Genomic DNA, 17,570 nt, shown 5'->3' with positions numbered 1-17,570 from the left:
AATACTACGAAACAGAATCCAACAACACATTAAAAGGATCATACACCATGATCAAGTGGGATTTATCCCAGGGATGCAAGGATTCTTCAATATATGCAAATCAATCAATGTGATACACCATATTAACAAACTGAAGAAGAAAAACCATATGATCACCTCAATAGATGCAGAAAAAGCTTTTGACAAAATTCAACACCCATTTATGATAAAAACTCTCCAGAAAGTGGGCATAGAGGGAACCTACCTCAACGTAATAAAGGCCATATATGACAAACCCACAGCAAACATCATTCTCAATGGTGAAAAACTGAAAGCATCTCCTCTAAGATCAGGAACAAGACAAGGATGTCCACTCTCACCACTATTATTCAACATAGTTTTGGAAGTCCTAGCCACAGTGATCAGAGAAGAAAAATAAATAAAAGGAATACAAATTGGAAAAGAAGAAGTAAAACTGTCACTGTTTGAAGATGACATGATACTATACATAGAGAATCCTAAAGATGCCACCAGAAAACTACTAGAGCTAATCAATGAATTTGGTAAAGTTGCAGGATACAAAATTAATGCACAGTAATCTCTTGCATTCCTATACACTAATGATGAAAATTCTGAAAGAGAAATTAAGGAAACACTCCCATTTACCATTGCAACAAACAGAATAAAATACCTAGGAATAAACCTACCTAGGGAGACAAAAGACTTGTATGCAGAAAACTATAAGACACTGATAAAAGAAATTAAAGATGATACAGACAGATGGAGAGATATACCATGTTCTTGTATTGGAAGAATCAATATTGTGAAAATGACTATACTACCCAAAGCAATCTACAGATTCAATGCAATCCCTATCAAATGACCAATGGCATTTTTTACAGAACTAGAACAAAAAATCTTAAAATTTGTAAGGAGACACAAAAGACCCCAAATAGCCAAAGCAGTCTTGAGGGAAAAAAACGGAGCTGGAGGAATCAGACTCCCTGACTTCAGACTGTACTACAAAGCTACAGTAATCAAGACAATATGGTACTGGCACAAAAACAGAAATATAGATCAATGGAACAGGATAGAAAGCCCAGAGATAAACCCATGCTCCTATGGTCAACTAATCTATGACAAAGGAGGCAAGGATATACAATGGAGAAAAGACAGTCTCTTCAATAAGTGGTGCTGGGAAAACTGGACAGCTACACGTAAAAGAATGAAATTAGAACACTCCCTAACACCATACACAAAAATAAACTCAAAATGGATTCGAGACCTAAATGTAAGACCAGACACTATAAAACTCTTAGAAGAAAACACAGGAAGAACATGCTTTGACATAAATCACAGCAAGATCTTTTTTGATCCACCTCCTAGAGTAATGGAAATAAAAACAAAAGTAAACAAATGGGACCTAATGAAACTTAAAAGCTTTTCCACAGCAAAGGAAACTACAAACAAGATGAAAAGACAACCCTCAGAATGGGAGAAAATATTTGCAAATGAATCAACGCACAAAGGATTAATTTCCAAAATATATAAACAGCTCATGCAGCTCAATATTAAAAAAACAAACAACCCAATCCAAAAATGGGCAGAAGACCTAAATAGACATTTCTCCAAAGAAGACATACAGATGGCCAAGAAGCCCATGAAAAGCTGCTCAACATCACTAATTGTTAGAGAAATGCAAATCAAAACTACAATGAGGTATCACCTCACACCAGTTAGAATGGGCATCATCAGAAAATCTACAAACAACAAATGCTGGAGAGGGTGTGGAGAAAAGGGAACCCTCTTGCACTGTTGGTGGGAATGTAAATTGATACAGCCACTATGGAGAACAGTATGGAGGTTCCTCTAAAAACTAAAAATAGAACTACCATACGACCCAGCAATCCCACTACTGGGCATATACCCTGAGAAAACCATAATTCAAAAAGACACATGCACGCCAATGTTCACTGCAGCACTATTTACAATAGCCAGGACATGGAAGCAACCTAAATGCCTATCGACAGACGAATGGATAAAGAAGATGTGGCACATATATACATATATACAATGGAATATTACTCAGCCATAAAAAGGAGCAAAATTGAGTCATCTGTAGAGACATGGATGGATCTAGAGACTGTCATACAGAGTGAAGCAAGTCAGAAAGAGAAAAACAAATATCGTATATTAACGCATATATGTGGAACCTAGAAAAATGGTACAGATGAACCGGTTTGCAGGGCAGAAACTGAGACACAGATGTAGAGAACAAACGTACGGACACCAAGGGGGGAAAGTGGTGGCAGTGGTGGTGGTGGTGGGATGAATTGGGAGACTGGGATTGACATATACACACTAATATGTATAAAATAGATAACTAATAAGAACCTGCTGTATAAAAAAATAAAATTCAAAAAAAATTAAAAAAAAAAAGAAGTCTATTCAGCAGGCTTAAGTGAGCCCAGGAGAAGAACAGGTTAAAACCAAAGGCTGAGCTCTGGAGGCTTTTTATCAGCCTCCTCAATGAGGAAACCCCACTGTTATACCCACTAAGTGTTCCTCACTTCCTCCCATCTTCCCTATAAATATATAGAGTACTTTGGGGCCTCCCCTCCTGAAAACTGGTCCATATGCATGCAGTCCACCTTTCTGTGGAGTAATCACCCTTCTGTGGAGTAATGAGTGCTCAGGGCACTGGTGCCCTGTGCTACTTCTCTGTAAGTTTTTCTCAATAAAATAATCTTAAATCTATATTACATGACTCTAGGGACATGTGGACCCATTCACTATAAGACACATTTTTGAATACCCAGGAATCCAGAACGTATGCTACACACATACATTTTTTTCTAAAACAAAATTACCTAGGGAAGGAAAAAGAATCAGAATAACTTATAAAACACGAAGACCTGTTGTATCAAAAAGAGTTATGAAAAACAAAACCAATAAAATGTGTTAAGTCCAAATATTGATACTATGTCTGTGAATTTAAGTAGAACTGTTTAAAGAAGTCTTTAAATGTTATAGGCATAAACTACAAAACAAATTAATCATCTGGAACAAAAGCTCAACATGGTTTCAACAAGTCTTGAAAGCTACGGTGGGGTTATGCACCCACAAGAATGAAATTGTACTAAAATTCTTGTTTTGTTCTGAAGACTGATAGTTCTCCCCAATATCCATTCTCCCCGACTTAAATAGCATTAGAATTTTTAGTGGCATTTGGCCATTAAGCTACAGATTAATATATCAGGCAGGGTCCATTCAGGAAAGCTGAAACCATACTAGGTATTTAAACAAAGAGAATTTAATATAGGGAATTAGTTTAACAGATGTTGGAAGACTGAAAAGTCAAAGAGGGAATGTGACAGTAAAACAGAGGTAATAACTCCAGGAAGCAGCTACAATTCCTTGGGCTGGAGGAACAAAGAGAAGAAATTGAAGTTGTAGAACCTAAAGGTTCAGAGAAAGGGTCCCCCGGAGCTGTGACTCAGACCTCCGAGGTGAGGGCGATGAGGCTGGTTCTGGGAGTGCCAAAAGAAGTTGGAGATTAGAACCAATTGGTGCTACTGGGGTGCATGACCATTCCCAGTGTGACATGAAAAGGATAGTCAGCAAATAAGGAAGAAACACTCCCCTCTCCCCTTCTCCTACCTTCCAGCGTCCCTGCACGGCATCCTCTTGGTGGAACTTATCACAAAGTCAGCTGACAAAGAAGAAACGTAGTGTGCAGAGTCCCAATCCCAGCATCAAAAACCAGAATTTAGAAGGGTGGAAATGGATCTGAGAGACAAGCATTCAGTAGCCGCAGACTGCTTTTCCCAGCCTCCCTTGCTACTGGGGCGGGCAGGTGAAGACATTCTGGTTCACTGAATGAATGGAAATCACATGTGCACTTGTTTGGTCACGCCCTTCCTTTTTTCCCTTTTCCCTGGCTGCGATGTCCACATGGAGGTGAGCCATGATGATCATGCAGATGAGGTTAACAACCTACAGGTGGTGGAGTAATAAATTAAAAGGGGCTGAGTCCCTGAAGTCACAGAGCCATCGTACATTAATGCAGAAACATGTTAATTCAGCAGAAATTGTGAAATTGAGTGAAAAGGGGAAAAAACAATACTACATAATAGACAGAAAGCTGGGTGAAATAGCAACCAACCTCCAACTTTATTCTCTGTACAAGAGATGCACATAAAACAAAAAGAGAGAAGGTTGACAATAAAGACATGGAAAAAAAAGGTATGCTAGGGAAAAGCAAACTAATAAAATTGGGGGTTGAGGAATGTTCAAAGTCTAAAGTATTAAATGAGACAAAAACATTTAAAATGGTAAAAATTTATCAAAAATATAAATACGCCTTCTATTCTGAACAACACATCACCGAAATATGTTGTAGCAAAGTGAACCATGGATAAACTGGATCCCAAGAATTTTTAATTCTTGAAGAGAGACTGCAAAGGAATTGGATTTAGGTTGTCACACAACCCAAATTCAATTCAGCTTTTGATGTTCCAAACATACTCTTATATTAGATACAACAGTCCAGAATTTGAGAAATGTATTCATAATGATCGGGTAATTATTCATTTGAGTCTATGAAGCCTTTGTGAGGAGACTAGGTTTTCCCTTGATGGGGTGGATATTTTCACTGTCAGTCATTCTGGGACCAGCTCAGCCCACGCAGAGACAAGGCTTTGGGTTGGAGAGAGAGATGTCCCAGGAAACAGGAGGCCGCGATCTGGGGTGTGGAGATGCCTGGTGTGAGCTCCTCCTTGCTCAGGTGGTCTGAGAGTGAGGCAGGTTAGGGGCCCTGGGAAGGTCTGGCCTGTTTAGAAGTTTTTGTTGTTGTTCCTTTGTGCTTTTTTATTTCTGTATGGTACTTTTTCCATGATCCCTGTGGGCCTTCGGGAACGTCTGGAGTCTTTTTAAATGTTCCCCCTGACCTCAGCTTTCACTGTGGGTGACTGAGGCAAAGCTGGTGCAGGGAGATCAGCGGCCTGAGAGCACAGTCCAGCACAGCAGGCTGGTGGCCGGCGACCATCAGAGTGTCTGTTCGGCCTCTCGGCTCCCACACCACCTCAGCCCTCTTTGGGCTGCGTAACCAGATGTGGTTGCCACTGGCAGCTGGCTGGGCCTGTGTACACTGGGTCTGCAGTCGCCTGCCATCACCCTGGCCAACGAGGCTCCAGGCCCAGGACCTCATCACCAGCCCACCTCCTACTCCAAGAGGAAGGGCCCCCAGGCTAAGTGCCCACAGTCCTGGGCTGGGGCTCCTCCTATAGCCAGATTTTGTTCTTTGCTTATTTTGTGGGGAGGGGGGGAAGGGGGGAGGGTAATCTTTAATCATTGATTTGGAGGAGCTCTTTAAACTGTGTAAAAGTGGCTACTGGGTTCACAGGAGGGAAAGCCCCAAGACCACCAAGCTGTGGTCATCAAGTAGAGTCCTAGGTTAAACACTTGGTTCCCAAGGTTCCTTGGTTTGTTTCTTGCCAACTGATCCCACATTGCCCCCTGCTCCAGTGTCTGCCGTGGGATCTTAGGGGGATAACCGTCAGTGGGGTTAGGTGAGGAGTTGGCCTAAATGTGGAGCCCACTGGGTGATTTCAGGACTTTGTTGAGCCTGTTTGTTTCCCCACGGGTCACAAGATGAGATGATTTTGAGCTGTGATGGGTGCTTCGATCAGAGAAACACTGGGAGCAGGTGAGGTGGATGACGTGAGATGAGAGATAACGGGGGCTCGTTTGGGAGCAGGACAGGTGTTGGAAGGCAGTACAGATGGCTGAAATCTGGGTGGCATGCTACGGGGTCCCTGCTGTGTCACCCTCACTCTTCAGCAAAGTCAAAGAGCATCACACAATATTGAACGTTTTTGGAGTTCTTAGGACAATGCAGAGGGCTGGAGCTTCACGTCTGGGTCTGACCCACACCTGAACCAAGGAGATCTGGACTCACGAGCACAGAAAGCAGCAGGAGAACATAGTGGAAGTAGTGGGGAGGCTTTCAAGTACACATAGATTCTCGAATTGGGGTTCAGTCCAAGTTTCATCAAGACTTCTGGAGAAACACAGAGGCCTCAAGCAATGAAGAGTCTAAGGATATTTCTTGTAGCGGCCTCCGAATTAGCAGAGGTCCTGGATCACAGAGACCCAGCAGGAAAAAGATGGCACACTTAAATTACGTAATGTGAGGAGCATTTAATAAAAGAATTATGTACAAAGAGCAGGGCATGGAGGTTCTGCAAGTTCAGTGATTGGGGCTAGTCACTGTGAGGGCAAAGACAGTGAGTAGTTACTGAAACCCAGAGAAAGAGAGAGAGCTGTGTGGGCAGGGCTGCCTGACAGATCCTGGGAAATTCAGCTGAGAGCTGCAGCCAGCCCCCAGTGACCCCACAGGAAGGAACCTGGATGAACAAAGATCCCAACCTCTTTTTCCAACCTCCCTCCAATCTCCTGTCCACTGGCCAGACTCAAACGGAAGCCAGAGGACAAAGGAAACTGTTCATCCAATCTACACAAGTCAACCCCCCGGGGCACAAAACAAGATGGAGATGGGTGGACATTGGGCCTGGACTGGGGGAGGGAGAGCCAACGGCAGATGTCCTGCACAACTCCTGTATGTTATTTAGTTTTCAAACAGAAGTAGCAATGAACCTGAAAGAATGCACTTGTACTTAATCTCTGCTATTTATCAAACATTCTGTACCAAAAACTTCACAACATTAAAAAAAAAAATATTCTGTTTGCCATAACAACCCTGGGAGTAGGGGTGGGGGGCAGATACTGGTATTACAGGTGAGAAAGCCAAGGTTCAGAGAGGTCAAGAGGCGTGCCCAAGGTCATAGAGGTGATAAGTAGCAGGATTAGTGTTCAAACCCAGGATGGATATAGAGGGAAAGGAAGGCTTTGGGTTGATACATAAAATCCTATTTTACCGCTTCTAATGAGAAAGAAAAACTGTATTTATTTTACTTAAATAGTTGTTCTACTAGCTTGGAGTATCATAAGAGATTGATAATTTCGGTTGTTAACAGTGTTTTTAGTAATGAATTTGCAGAAGACCTGGTATGTCTAGCATAGGAGTGATAGGCACTATTAAATGGGACTAAAACAGGCTAGTAAGCACCTTTAGTTTAAAGGGGAATTTGATTATTTTTAAAAATGAAATTTTAATTTTTTTTAAAAAAGGTGCAAGAATTGCAAGTACAAAGTGACTTCTCAATCAGGCAAACATTCATAATTCTCTCTCGCATAGGACCTGCTTCCTGCATCACTACCTTCCCCGGGTCCTTCTGAGGGGAAGAAAAGAAAGACCTACTCATCTCCATTTCCTTTCAGGACAAGCAGGACAGTGTGTAACACTCGAGAAAAGCAAAGTTTTCATTTTATACCATAGCTGGTCTAGAGAACTGGAATTAGTTGGAAAGCAAATATTAGGACTGAACTGCAGCTGGTAGCATGTTTACCTTACAGTACATTTCCTTCTGAAAAGGTGAATCAAAAGAATTTCACTTTTGAATGAATTGAACAAAACACCACCTAGGAGCAGTCGAAATATTTTAAAAGTGAAGAGAACATAAGTTCCTTGTAGAAAATTTGGAATCAATTCACTATCAATTTATTTTACCAGGTAACTTAGTTAAATATTAAAATATTAAAGGGCTTACATAATTCGGGTTTGGGGGGGCTATAACTGTAAAATGTTGGGCAGATAAATTCCTGTTGCACCAAATATCCCTGAATACTCCTTTCTTAATGCACGTGTTCCAGTGCAGTATACACAGCCAATGGGACACAGTCTCTACTTGGAAGCCCAGAAAAATACCCTCCCCACATTCCAAATTTTTCATTTTCAAAACTAGCAGGCGATGATAATTTGCTTCACTGGATGTACCAATGAGCCCTGCAGTGTCCCTTCTCTGTGTAGCCCCAACAGTCACCTCCACTCTTCTCAAACTTTTATCCATGTGCCCACCTCTCTGAAAGAGATTCTCTGCCTACGACTTCACAGAGAAAAGGGGAGCTGTCACATGGGAACTCGCTCAACTTCCTGCCACTGAAGCTACACACTTCCCTCCTGTGAGGACAGAAGAGGCGTCCTCTCCCTGTCTGAGCTTGAGCCTAATGGTCCCATCTGAATCGGGGCATCTTTCCTCAGGCCTCCTCGGACGTTCCTCTCTCTGCCGTGTCCAGGTCCCTCCCTGCTGACTCATTCCCAGCTTCGTTAACATGGGATGTCTCTCCCATCCTACAAGCAGACAAACCTCAAACGTATTCAGTGACTGCCTCTACCTTTAGTCCTATTTTCCTTCTTTCCAGATTATCTGCCTTTGCTGTCCCCAATTCTTTATCTGCCATTTGTTCCTTAACCAAATGGAATCTGGGCACTTAAGGCTTCTCTGCAGCATTGACCTCCAGTGGTCATTCCTTCCTCACTGAAGTGATTTTTGTCCCTTGGCTTCTATGGCACTCTCCTGGTTTCCCCTCCACCCTCACCTCCAACTTTCCTCTTCATCTGCTTGCCCTTCCAAACGTTGGTGTGCCCTGGAGATGGCCTTCAGCTCTGGGTGTTTAACCCACTCCCTTGGCTTAATTTTCTGGTGTACTGAAGGAGTCTGCCACCCAAACACCTACCTCATTGTTGTTCAAAGTATTTAGTACATTCTTTTAATTGTTCATTTATACTCTGCCTTGTTGCAAAATGGAACTGAAGTGTAACTATGTGTCTACAAAAGCAAGAACTATGTGCTATGTATTATGCCCAACAACTTTAAATGATTTTTCTCATCTAATTCTCACAGCAAACTCATGAATCAGGTTCTACTTCTTTCATCTATTTTGCAAATTAAAACACCAAGGCTCTGAGCAGATAAATAATTTTTCCAAGGTCATACAGTTAGAAAGTAACAGAACTAGGATTCTACAATGGGGAAACGTTTTATATTAAATTATACAATTTTTATTTCTTTACCCTACTCCTCTCACCCCAACCATTAAGCAGTCATTGTTTTCTAGGTGCATGACCTACAGAGGAATAATGGAAACAGTCTAGAACAGAGAAGTTATAGCTCAATTTTACCTATCAAAACAGACATTTCTAAAGCCTGTGGCAGAAAAAAAAAGTAATGAGAGGCCTGGCTTTCTACTGTAAGAACTAAGCATTTGAACGAGACAAGGATTCTTGCTATACCTCCAAACACTGAGAATTAAGCTTGGAAATTTACAGAATGTACCAAGAACCACCGAGAAGAGAAACTGCAGAATGTGACATACAGGTCATGCTTCCTGAGTTGGGGAGGAACTTGGGAAGATTTGGGGGGGTGAGTACTTAAGACATGTGAGAGCCTGTTCCTTGAACCCCACTTTGGGGCCAACATTCTGATATAAGGGAGTGATGATGTCCAGGAGACAGGTGTGGGGAAATTCAAAGCAGATGGGCTTGTCTCCTGCTTTTTAGTACATGGCAAAGAAAGTTTGCAATTCTCCCAGAGATGTCCTGTGTTGGAATGGTGCCAGAACAACATGACCCCAGGAGCTGGATTAGCAGTGGATGTGAGAGCTGTTTAGATGGATGTGTCCCAGGATAGCTTCACAGAGGCCTGGACCCTCCAGAATGGGACAGGGAATGCAGCTAAGAGATCCTGGACTCCAAAGGAGGGGTACAGAAGTGCTGAGAGACTTGGGAGCCTGGAAGAGATATAGGGTCAGGACAATGAGGTCTCAAAAAAGCTGGAGGCAAGACTCACCAACATCAGCAGCAAAGCCTGTGTACAGCGATCAAAATCCAGGTGGCTCTAGCCCACTAGAGGGACAAGACTTCAAGAGATACCAGCAAAGACAGGATGACAGCTTGGGGTCTGGGCCACCCTTCCTCATTGCTATTATGTAATTTGAGGTTCCCTCTGAGCCAAAATGTCACTTGGGAAGAACAGAATGGAAGCAGGCACATGCCCTGAAAGATGGAATACTCACACCAAAGAAACCTAGTAAACTTAGCGGAGACTGGGGCTTAGGAGAGAGGAATTTAGGAAAGAGTGAGATGAGAGTCTAGGCACAGAACTGTCAAGTCATGGAAAAGTTCCCCATGTCATATGTCCCCTGGAGTTGTCTTTGTTTTTCTGCTCTGTCCCTTGGAGTGACTGGTCACAGCAAGCCTGGTGGCCAACCAGCCTGGACATAGTTGGAATAGGACTCTCATCACTGCTGCTCATATTATTTTTGCTTTTTCCTCATTTTATTTGTTTGGCAGATTGGGGGTCAAAAATACTTTGGGGAGTAGTAAGAAATAAAGTTTAAAAGCTAATTAATTTGAAACCGTGATTGTGAGAGTTTGTCTTTGCTGAATATTTCTGGATATAATCAAACAACTCAGGATAAAGTAGAAGGGACAGGCCCTTTCTCTCAGTGCCCATTGAGTTCTTCCCTAAAACACGAAGTTTCTCTTCTAGTTATGTTCTGGGATACCCTCACCAAATTTTTCATTAATGTGTGTAATCTGTGTGTGTGTGCATTCCTCAAGACCCAGTGGAACCTGAGTGATGAGAACAACACAGAAACCAGCATACTGAGCAAGTCATAAGGAACAAGACCCCTCAGGTGGTGCAGCAGACGCCGAGGTTGTCTACCCACTCGCATTCCAACCCTCTTCTTGGTCCCTTCAGTCCTGACTTTGTTCAGGAATCACACATACGTGTGCTTCAGGGAACTCTGGTCCCTAGCTAAATCAATCCCTGTAATCCCAGGCCTCTTGCCAGTGATTAGTTTAGTGATGGGCTAAATTCTTTCCAATAATACAGAAAGCAATGGCTGCTGAGTAGGTCCTGGGAGAGTTTGGGAAGGGCATCTGTATTCATTTGCCAGGGCTGGTGTAACAAATGACCACAAACTGGGTGGCTTAAGTAACAGAATATATTGTCTCACAGTTCTGGAGGCTGGAAGTCTGAAATCAAGATGTCAGCAGGCCTGGTTCCTTCCTAGGGCTGTGAGGGAGAATCTGTTCCAGGCTTCTCTCCTTGGCTTGTAGATGGCCGTCTTCATGTTCACATGGCTTTCTCCCTGTGTCTTCACATTGTCTTCCCTCTGTGTGTTTCTCTGTGTCCAAATGTTCCCTTTTTATAAGTGACAGAAAAGGAGAAGACATAGAGACCCAGAGAGGGAGGCCATGTGAAGCCGAGTGAGAGTGGAGTGATGCAGCTACAAGTCAAGGAATGCCAAAGATTGCAGCAACCCCAGAAGGCAGGAGAAAGGCATGGAACAGATTTCCCCCTCAGAGCCTCCAGAAGGAACCAACTCTGCTCATACCTTGTTTCAGTTCTGGCCACCAGAACTGTGGCAGAAGACATTTCTGTGTTTTAAACCACCCAGTCTGTAGTAATTTGTTATGCCAGCCCTATCGTACAACCTGTGTGGCCAAAAGTGCTGCATTCACACAAACAGAAGCTCCTCTGAATTGGCTGAAAACTGTCATACCTGGAATAAAATCTCCAAAAGGTAAGCTGAACGCTGGCTCTCAGCAGACAAGTAGCAGACATGCAGGAGTCACCGGGAAAGCCAGCTCCTGCACAACCAGGATCAGCCACCCACAGCAGGATCGACGTGCTGGGTGCAGAGCCTGCTGTAGTAGTGATGACTGCTGTCCCTGGGATCTGGGGAAAGGAGCCCAAGTCTCACAAAAGGGGAAAGTGGACAGAAAGCACTAAAGTGGCCAGAGGAGACCAAGAACAGAAACTAGCCCTGGCTAGTTAGCTGACAAGATCACACTTTAGGACAATGGGGCTAGGAAGCTGCCACTGGTTCTGCTACCCCTGGACACTTAACACTGCACTGTTGTCCCAGTAAATAATTTCTCAGTGGTCCCTTCATCTTTGAATTATTGCACAAGAGTTAAAGCCGCAGGTGGCAGCATCTGACTGGCTGAGCCCAGTTCCCCAGATGCCCATGCTAACTCCTGAGGGATGGAGAGAGAGAGGGGTTACCTGTCGGCTCCCGGTTCTGTCGTGGGAGGGAGGCCTTTTCCCACCCAGCCTTATGCAGTGGAAGACTCACCCAACATAGAAATAAAGTTTGGATGCTGAGTAGGCAAAGGAACTAACAAGCATCCCCCACAGTGAAACTATGCAATGGAAGCATCAGAAACAAAACCGAGTAGGAGCTGGCACCAGAAACGCGGAGGCCTGCTTCTCAGCTGAAATGGTCTGGGAAATGAAGGGAAACTTCATTGATTTAGATAGGAATGACTGTACATTTGTTTCTATTTCACTGGTTAAGGGCGGACTGAACAATACCTTGTAGGGAGCACTTGAATGAAAAAATTCAGGTTTGGCAAAGCTCCCGAGGCCCCGGACAGCAGACGCAGCTCTCAGAACTCGCGCGGCCGGGAAAGAGGCAGGCGGCAAGCGGCTGTGCGCATGCGTACCGCGAGGCGTGGACTCGGGGTCCCCCTGCTGGTGCGGATTTCCTCCAACCTCCCTTTCGCTGAGCCTTTAGTGCGCGGGGCTCGCAGTGCCCAGCAGCCTGGGGATTAGTGAAAGTGGGCCCAGCTGCAAAGTCTAGCGTGGATTCCCCAAATAAGAGTGGAGAAGGGGCGGTTAATCAAGAACGCAGTTCTTGGTGGGTCGGGATGGGGACTGGAAGCTGGGTGTTTTTTCATTGCAGGATGCACAAGACACCTCAGGGCTGAAGCAGAGAATTTCTGTGGTCCTGAGACTGGGTGCAGAGCTGACACTGGCTCTCAGGAGTCTGTCCCTTACCCTGATGGCCAGGACAGGGGACAGACGCCTGCTAGATGCTGTGGCCCTGCAGGGCTCTTCCTGGCCCATCTTCTTCCTCCCCCTTTCTCACGCTCCTCCAGCATCTGTCAGCAGAAGAGAGGCTGTTCTCAGCAGGTCGGTTCTCGCCGCTTGTGTGACTCATGGCTTTTTGGCCGTGCCTTCTCTCTTGCCCAAGACTTGTATATACATATAGCCCGGATCAGCTGAGTTTTATCACTGCTTCCTAGATTTCCCCTGCTTCCCTTCTCCAGCTTGAAAGACCAGAACTTCCTCCCACGTGCTGCCAGGTGTCACGTTAGGGCTTCCTGTGTCTGTGCCACACATCTCGGAGACATACACAGGATGATATGGAACAAGTTTAGATTGTTGCCTGGGGACTAATTCACTGCTAAGCAATGTCAATAAGTCCCTTTGGGGTTGCTGTGAACAGGCCTCCTTGGCTGTGGGTACCATCTAGGGATCACTGGTTAGAGAACAGTGCTTCTGTGGCCACGGTCCCTGGGTCTGACACCCTCATTCATAGGGACAAGCCCAGCCCCAACCAGCCTTCTTAGAAATACAGTTTGGCTGTGAGTTAAAAAAAAAAAAACAACAACAACTAGGCCTAATTAAATCCACAAATCTTAAGTGTACAGGAGAGTTTTTATGAATTTATGTCCCTGTGTAACTGCCACCCAGATCCAGATACACATGTGATTGGACTTGAGAGGGTGAGTCAGTTAGAGCCAATTCCCCATTGGGGGATGGGGCTACCTAAGGCAGTGGTTCTTAAACTTTAATGTGCATCAGAATCACCTGGAGGACTTGTTATAACATGGATTGCTGGGCCCCACCCCAGAGTTTCTGATTCAGCAGGTGTGAGGTGGGCCGAGAATCTGCATCTCTAACAAGTTCCCAGAAGATGCTGATGCTGTTCTTCAAGGCCACACTTAGAGAACACCACCCCAAGCCAGGCGCAGGGATTGCCAGTAAGTGTTAGTTAACCATACAAAGAAGGAAAGTCCATTAGCGGAATAATTTTGATTAAAATGAATCAACCAGGTGCTTAGCAGGTGGTCTTTAAATTCTGGCATTCAGCTGTCTCGCCCAGAACACTTTGATCCAATCTTTGTTTCCAGCAAAGGGGTCACCAAAGTTATAAGCATAGATTGCATCAGCACATTACCTCTTGAGACTACTTACCAGGGAATTAATCAGTCCAAAGAGCTCCAAAGGATCATATGCTTTTTTTTTTTTAATTTAATTTATTTATTTATTTTTGGCTGCATTGGGTCTTTGTTGCTGCACGCAGGCTTTCTCTAGTTGCGGCGAGCAGGGGCTATTCTTCTTTGTGGTGCGGAGGCTTCTCATTGTGGTGGTTTCTCTTGTTGTGGAGCACAGGCTCTAGGCACGTGGGCTTCAGTAGTTGTGGCACATGGGCTCAGTAGTTGTGGCTCACGGGCTCTAGAGTGCAGGCTCAGTAGTGGTGGCGCATGGGCTTAGTTGCTCCGTGGCATGTGGGATCTTCCCGGACCAGGGCTCGAACCCGTGTCCCCTGCATTGGCAGGCGGAGTCTTAACCACTGCACCACCAGGGAAGCACGGATCATATGCTTTTAAAGTCTAGAAGATTCACTATACTCTTTTACAGTCAGAGAAGGGGTATTGACAAATTGCTCTGAGATCCTCAGAAGGAGATTAACCAGTCAGTACCTACTGTTAGGGCATTTAAAACATTTTTTAAAGGAGCACTGTGGCATAATAAGAAATATATATCAATATTTGATCTTCATCACCATTTCGTGACACACAGTTCCTAAAACCCTTGGAAACTCTGGAGAGGGATAAGTATCTTTTGTATGCCCATGAGATGACTGGTACCTGGAGGCCCCTAGATGGCTTCTGGATGGAACTCCAAGGCATGAGTAGAGGGTTGGAACTTTTAGTTCCACCAACCTCCCCACCCATGACTGGAGAGGGGCTGGAGATGGAATTCAATCACCAGTGGCCAGTGATTTCACCAATCATGCCTACGTAGTTAAACTTCCATAAAAATCCCTAAACCAGGGGTTTGGAGAGCTTCTTGGTTGATGAGAACATTGAGGTGCTGGGAGGGGGACCTAAAGAGAAGGCGTGGAAGCTCTGTGTAAGATCTTGCCCTATGCATCTCTTCCATTTGGCTGTCCTTGAGTTGTATCCTTATAATAAACCAATAATAGCAAGTAAAGTGCTTTCCTGAGTTCTGTGAGCCATTCTGCCAAATTATTGAACCTGAGGAGGGGGGATCATGAGAATCCCCTACTAATAGCCAGATGGTTAGTCAAAAGTACAGGTGACAGATAGTCTGGGATTTTGCCTGGGTAGTCCTATAGAGTCTGCATGCTAACTCTGAATAGTTAGGGTCAGAACTGAATTGAATTGTAGGACACCCAGTTGGTGTCTGGAGAGCAGAAGAATAGATCGGTGTAGAGAAACATCTAACACATCTGGTGTCGGAACTGTTGTGATTGGGCTTCCCTGGTGGCACCGTGGTTAAGAGTCCACCTGCCAGTGCAGGGGACACGGGTTCGAGCCCTGGTCTGGGAAGATCCCACATGACGCAGAGCAACTAAGCCCGTGCGCCACAACTACTGAGCCTGCGCTCTAGAGCCCACAAGCCACAACTCCTGAAGCCTGGGCGCCTAGAGCCCGTGCTCTGCAACGGGGGAGGCCACCGCAATGAGAAGCCCTCACACCACAGCGAGGAGTAGCCCCCGCTCACTGCAGCTGGAGAAAGCCCGCGCACAGCAACGAGGACACAACGCAGCCAAAAATAAATAAATAAAAATTTAAAAAAATCTTTAAAAAAAAGTGTGATTAAGGACAGCTCAAGCACATTTAATAAATGTGACACCAACCACCTAAAATGCTCATTTTTTGTTTTCATATTCATTTTTCTGAACCTAAAAAGGTTCAGAACCTGAACCTTTTCATGGCTTTCCATATGTTCCAGGTTTTTAAACAATGATTATATATTGCTTTTATAATCAGAAAAAAACAAACCCCTGTCAACAAAAATTCAATTAACTATAAAGAAGAAAAAAGGGAATTTTATTCAAGCCAAACTGAGGATTATAACTTGTAAAACATACTCAGAAATCTCTGAAAACTGTTCCACCTGTTAGAAGTCAAAGGCATAGTCATATACATTTTTGAGACAAAGGATCGTACATCAAAATGACACACTGATATTTTACATAAGGGTCACCAAGGGTACATAGTCCAGGTAAGCTTGTAAAAAGTGAGCAGCAAGTCACCATGACCCCCTACAGAGCTGGGAAAGAACACTATTCTTTTAAGAAGTTACATGGCTAGCCTCAGAACAAAGAAAAAAAACTGATCTTTATGGTTGAGCAGACACTCCCATCTTTGAGGAGCTCTGGTTAATGTGTAATGCAGATGCACACTGCACATTAGGGAGAGAGGAGGCCCAAACAAACACGCAGAGAGAATATTATGTATAATTTTTTTCTTGTCCTGCCTTAAAATATAAATTTCATTTCATCACCCCCAGACAAAAAATTTCCAGGGAAAGCAACAATAGAGATCCCAGGAGTTTAAATGCTTCACTGACTGATACCTCTTGCTGCCTCTATTTGGATAAACAGCTGATTTAAGAATTTCTGTGTTACAAGACATTTACTTTTCTTCCTACAAACACATATATATCAAAGTGTCCATGGGCTGTTTCTCAGTGCTATTTGAATCTACAATGTAGCAGAAATAGATTTTTAAACAGTAGTCGTTTTTTTAAATACACCTTTACTGGAGTATAATTGCTTTACAATGTTGTGTTAGTTTCTGCTGTATAGCACAGTGAATCAGCTATATGTATACATACATCCCCATATCCCCTCCCTCTTGAGCCTCCCTCCCACTCTCCCTATCCCACCCCTCTAGGTGGTCACAAAGCACCGAGTTGATTAGTCTTTTAATATACTATCTTTCTATAGATTTTTCTTTTTGAAAAAGCAGCATGGAGGTAGAGCAGTGTTTAGAATAGAATGAAGGTTTTTGTGGGGTTTTTTTTTTAAAGAAAAAGTAAACCACCACTTTCACTGTGGAGTAATTCTGGTCCCCCTGATTCATTTTAATCCCCTGTGTTTACTTAGTGTGGGCTCTGCTAGCCAGTAGTTGTTCTGTGAGCAAACATTCTGGCAACTTTTTCTTTAGAAAGGAATGCACTTGCAGACAGGATCTGCACAATCAACCCTGTCTTCCCGGCCTCCAGGGCTGAAAAGGAAGTGACCAAAGTGAGAAACTACACTCAGATGGATTCGCAAGTCCTCACCTTAACATCACACTGGGGTGGGGCTTCCTGTGGGTCCTTCCGAGGCTGTGGCCACGAGCGTCAGCGGCGGGGAAAGCAGATGCCTTGCTAACCACACGTCATGGTCCTGAAGACAGGACCAGCTGGGGGCAATCTGCCGTGGGGGGCAGGCGTGGCTCTTTCAACTCCCATTAGGGCAAAAGGCAGCCAATGTATGCAGCTGCTTCTACTTTTCCAAAGTCGCAACTCATCGGTCGAGTGTTTGAGCTCCTTTAAATCTAAAAAATAAACTTAAAAAAAAAGAGGCCTGTTTTTTCAGAATGTGAAATGAAACAGCGTAGTTATGGGTGACGCATCCGTCCTTGGGTTCTTTGTTAATATGTCCCTAAACTCATGTTCGCCCGGCTCCTCTCAGGGTCAGGGGCTTGTAGCTTTGCAAGGCGGCGCTTTCCATCGCTAGACAGCTCTCCTGGGTAAAAAGCACGTACTCACTCTGAGCTGGGGTCTGCCACCGGTGCCTTCCCCCGCCCC

General features: G+C 44.3%; 1 long non-coding RNA gene across 4 annotated transcripts in view; it reads right to left on the bottom strand.

Moving 5' to 3' along the window:
* The window catches only part of LOC309662596, a 95,562-nt gene extending 79,888 nt beyond the window's left edge, over window positions 1-15,674 (bottom strand). For all 4 annotated transcript variants that reach the window (XR_014264790.1, XR_014264791.1, XR_014264792.1 and 1 more), the window contains exons 1-2: window positions 12,267-15,674; window positions 11,452-11,627 (exon numbers count right to left, since the gene is read on the bottom strand). This is a non-coding gene — a long non-coding RNA (uncharacterized lncRNA). The remainder of the gene's footprint in view (window positions 1-11,451; window positions 11,628-12,266) is intronic.
* Between the last annotated feature and the right edge of the window lie 1,896 nt (window positions 15,675-17,570).

This window comes from Balaenoptera physalus (assembly GCF_965194825.1).
Source record: "Balaenoptera physalus genome assembly, chromosome: 6".
Lineage (NCBI taxonomy): Eukaryota > Metazoa > Chordata > Mammalia > Artiodactyla > Balaenopteridae > Balaenoptera > Balaenoptera physalus.
This window is presented reverse-complemented; position numbering and strand designations above follow the sequence as displayed.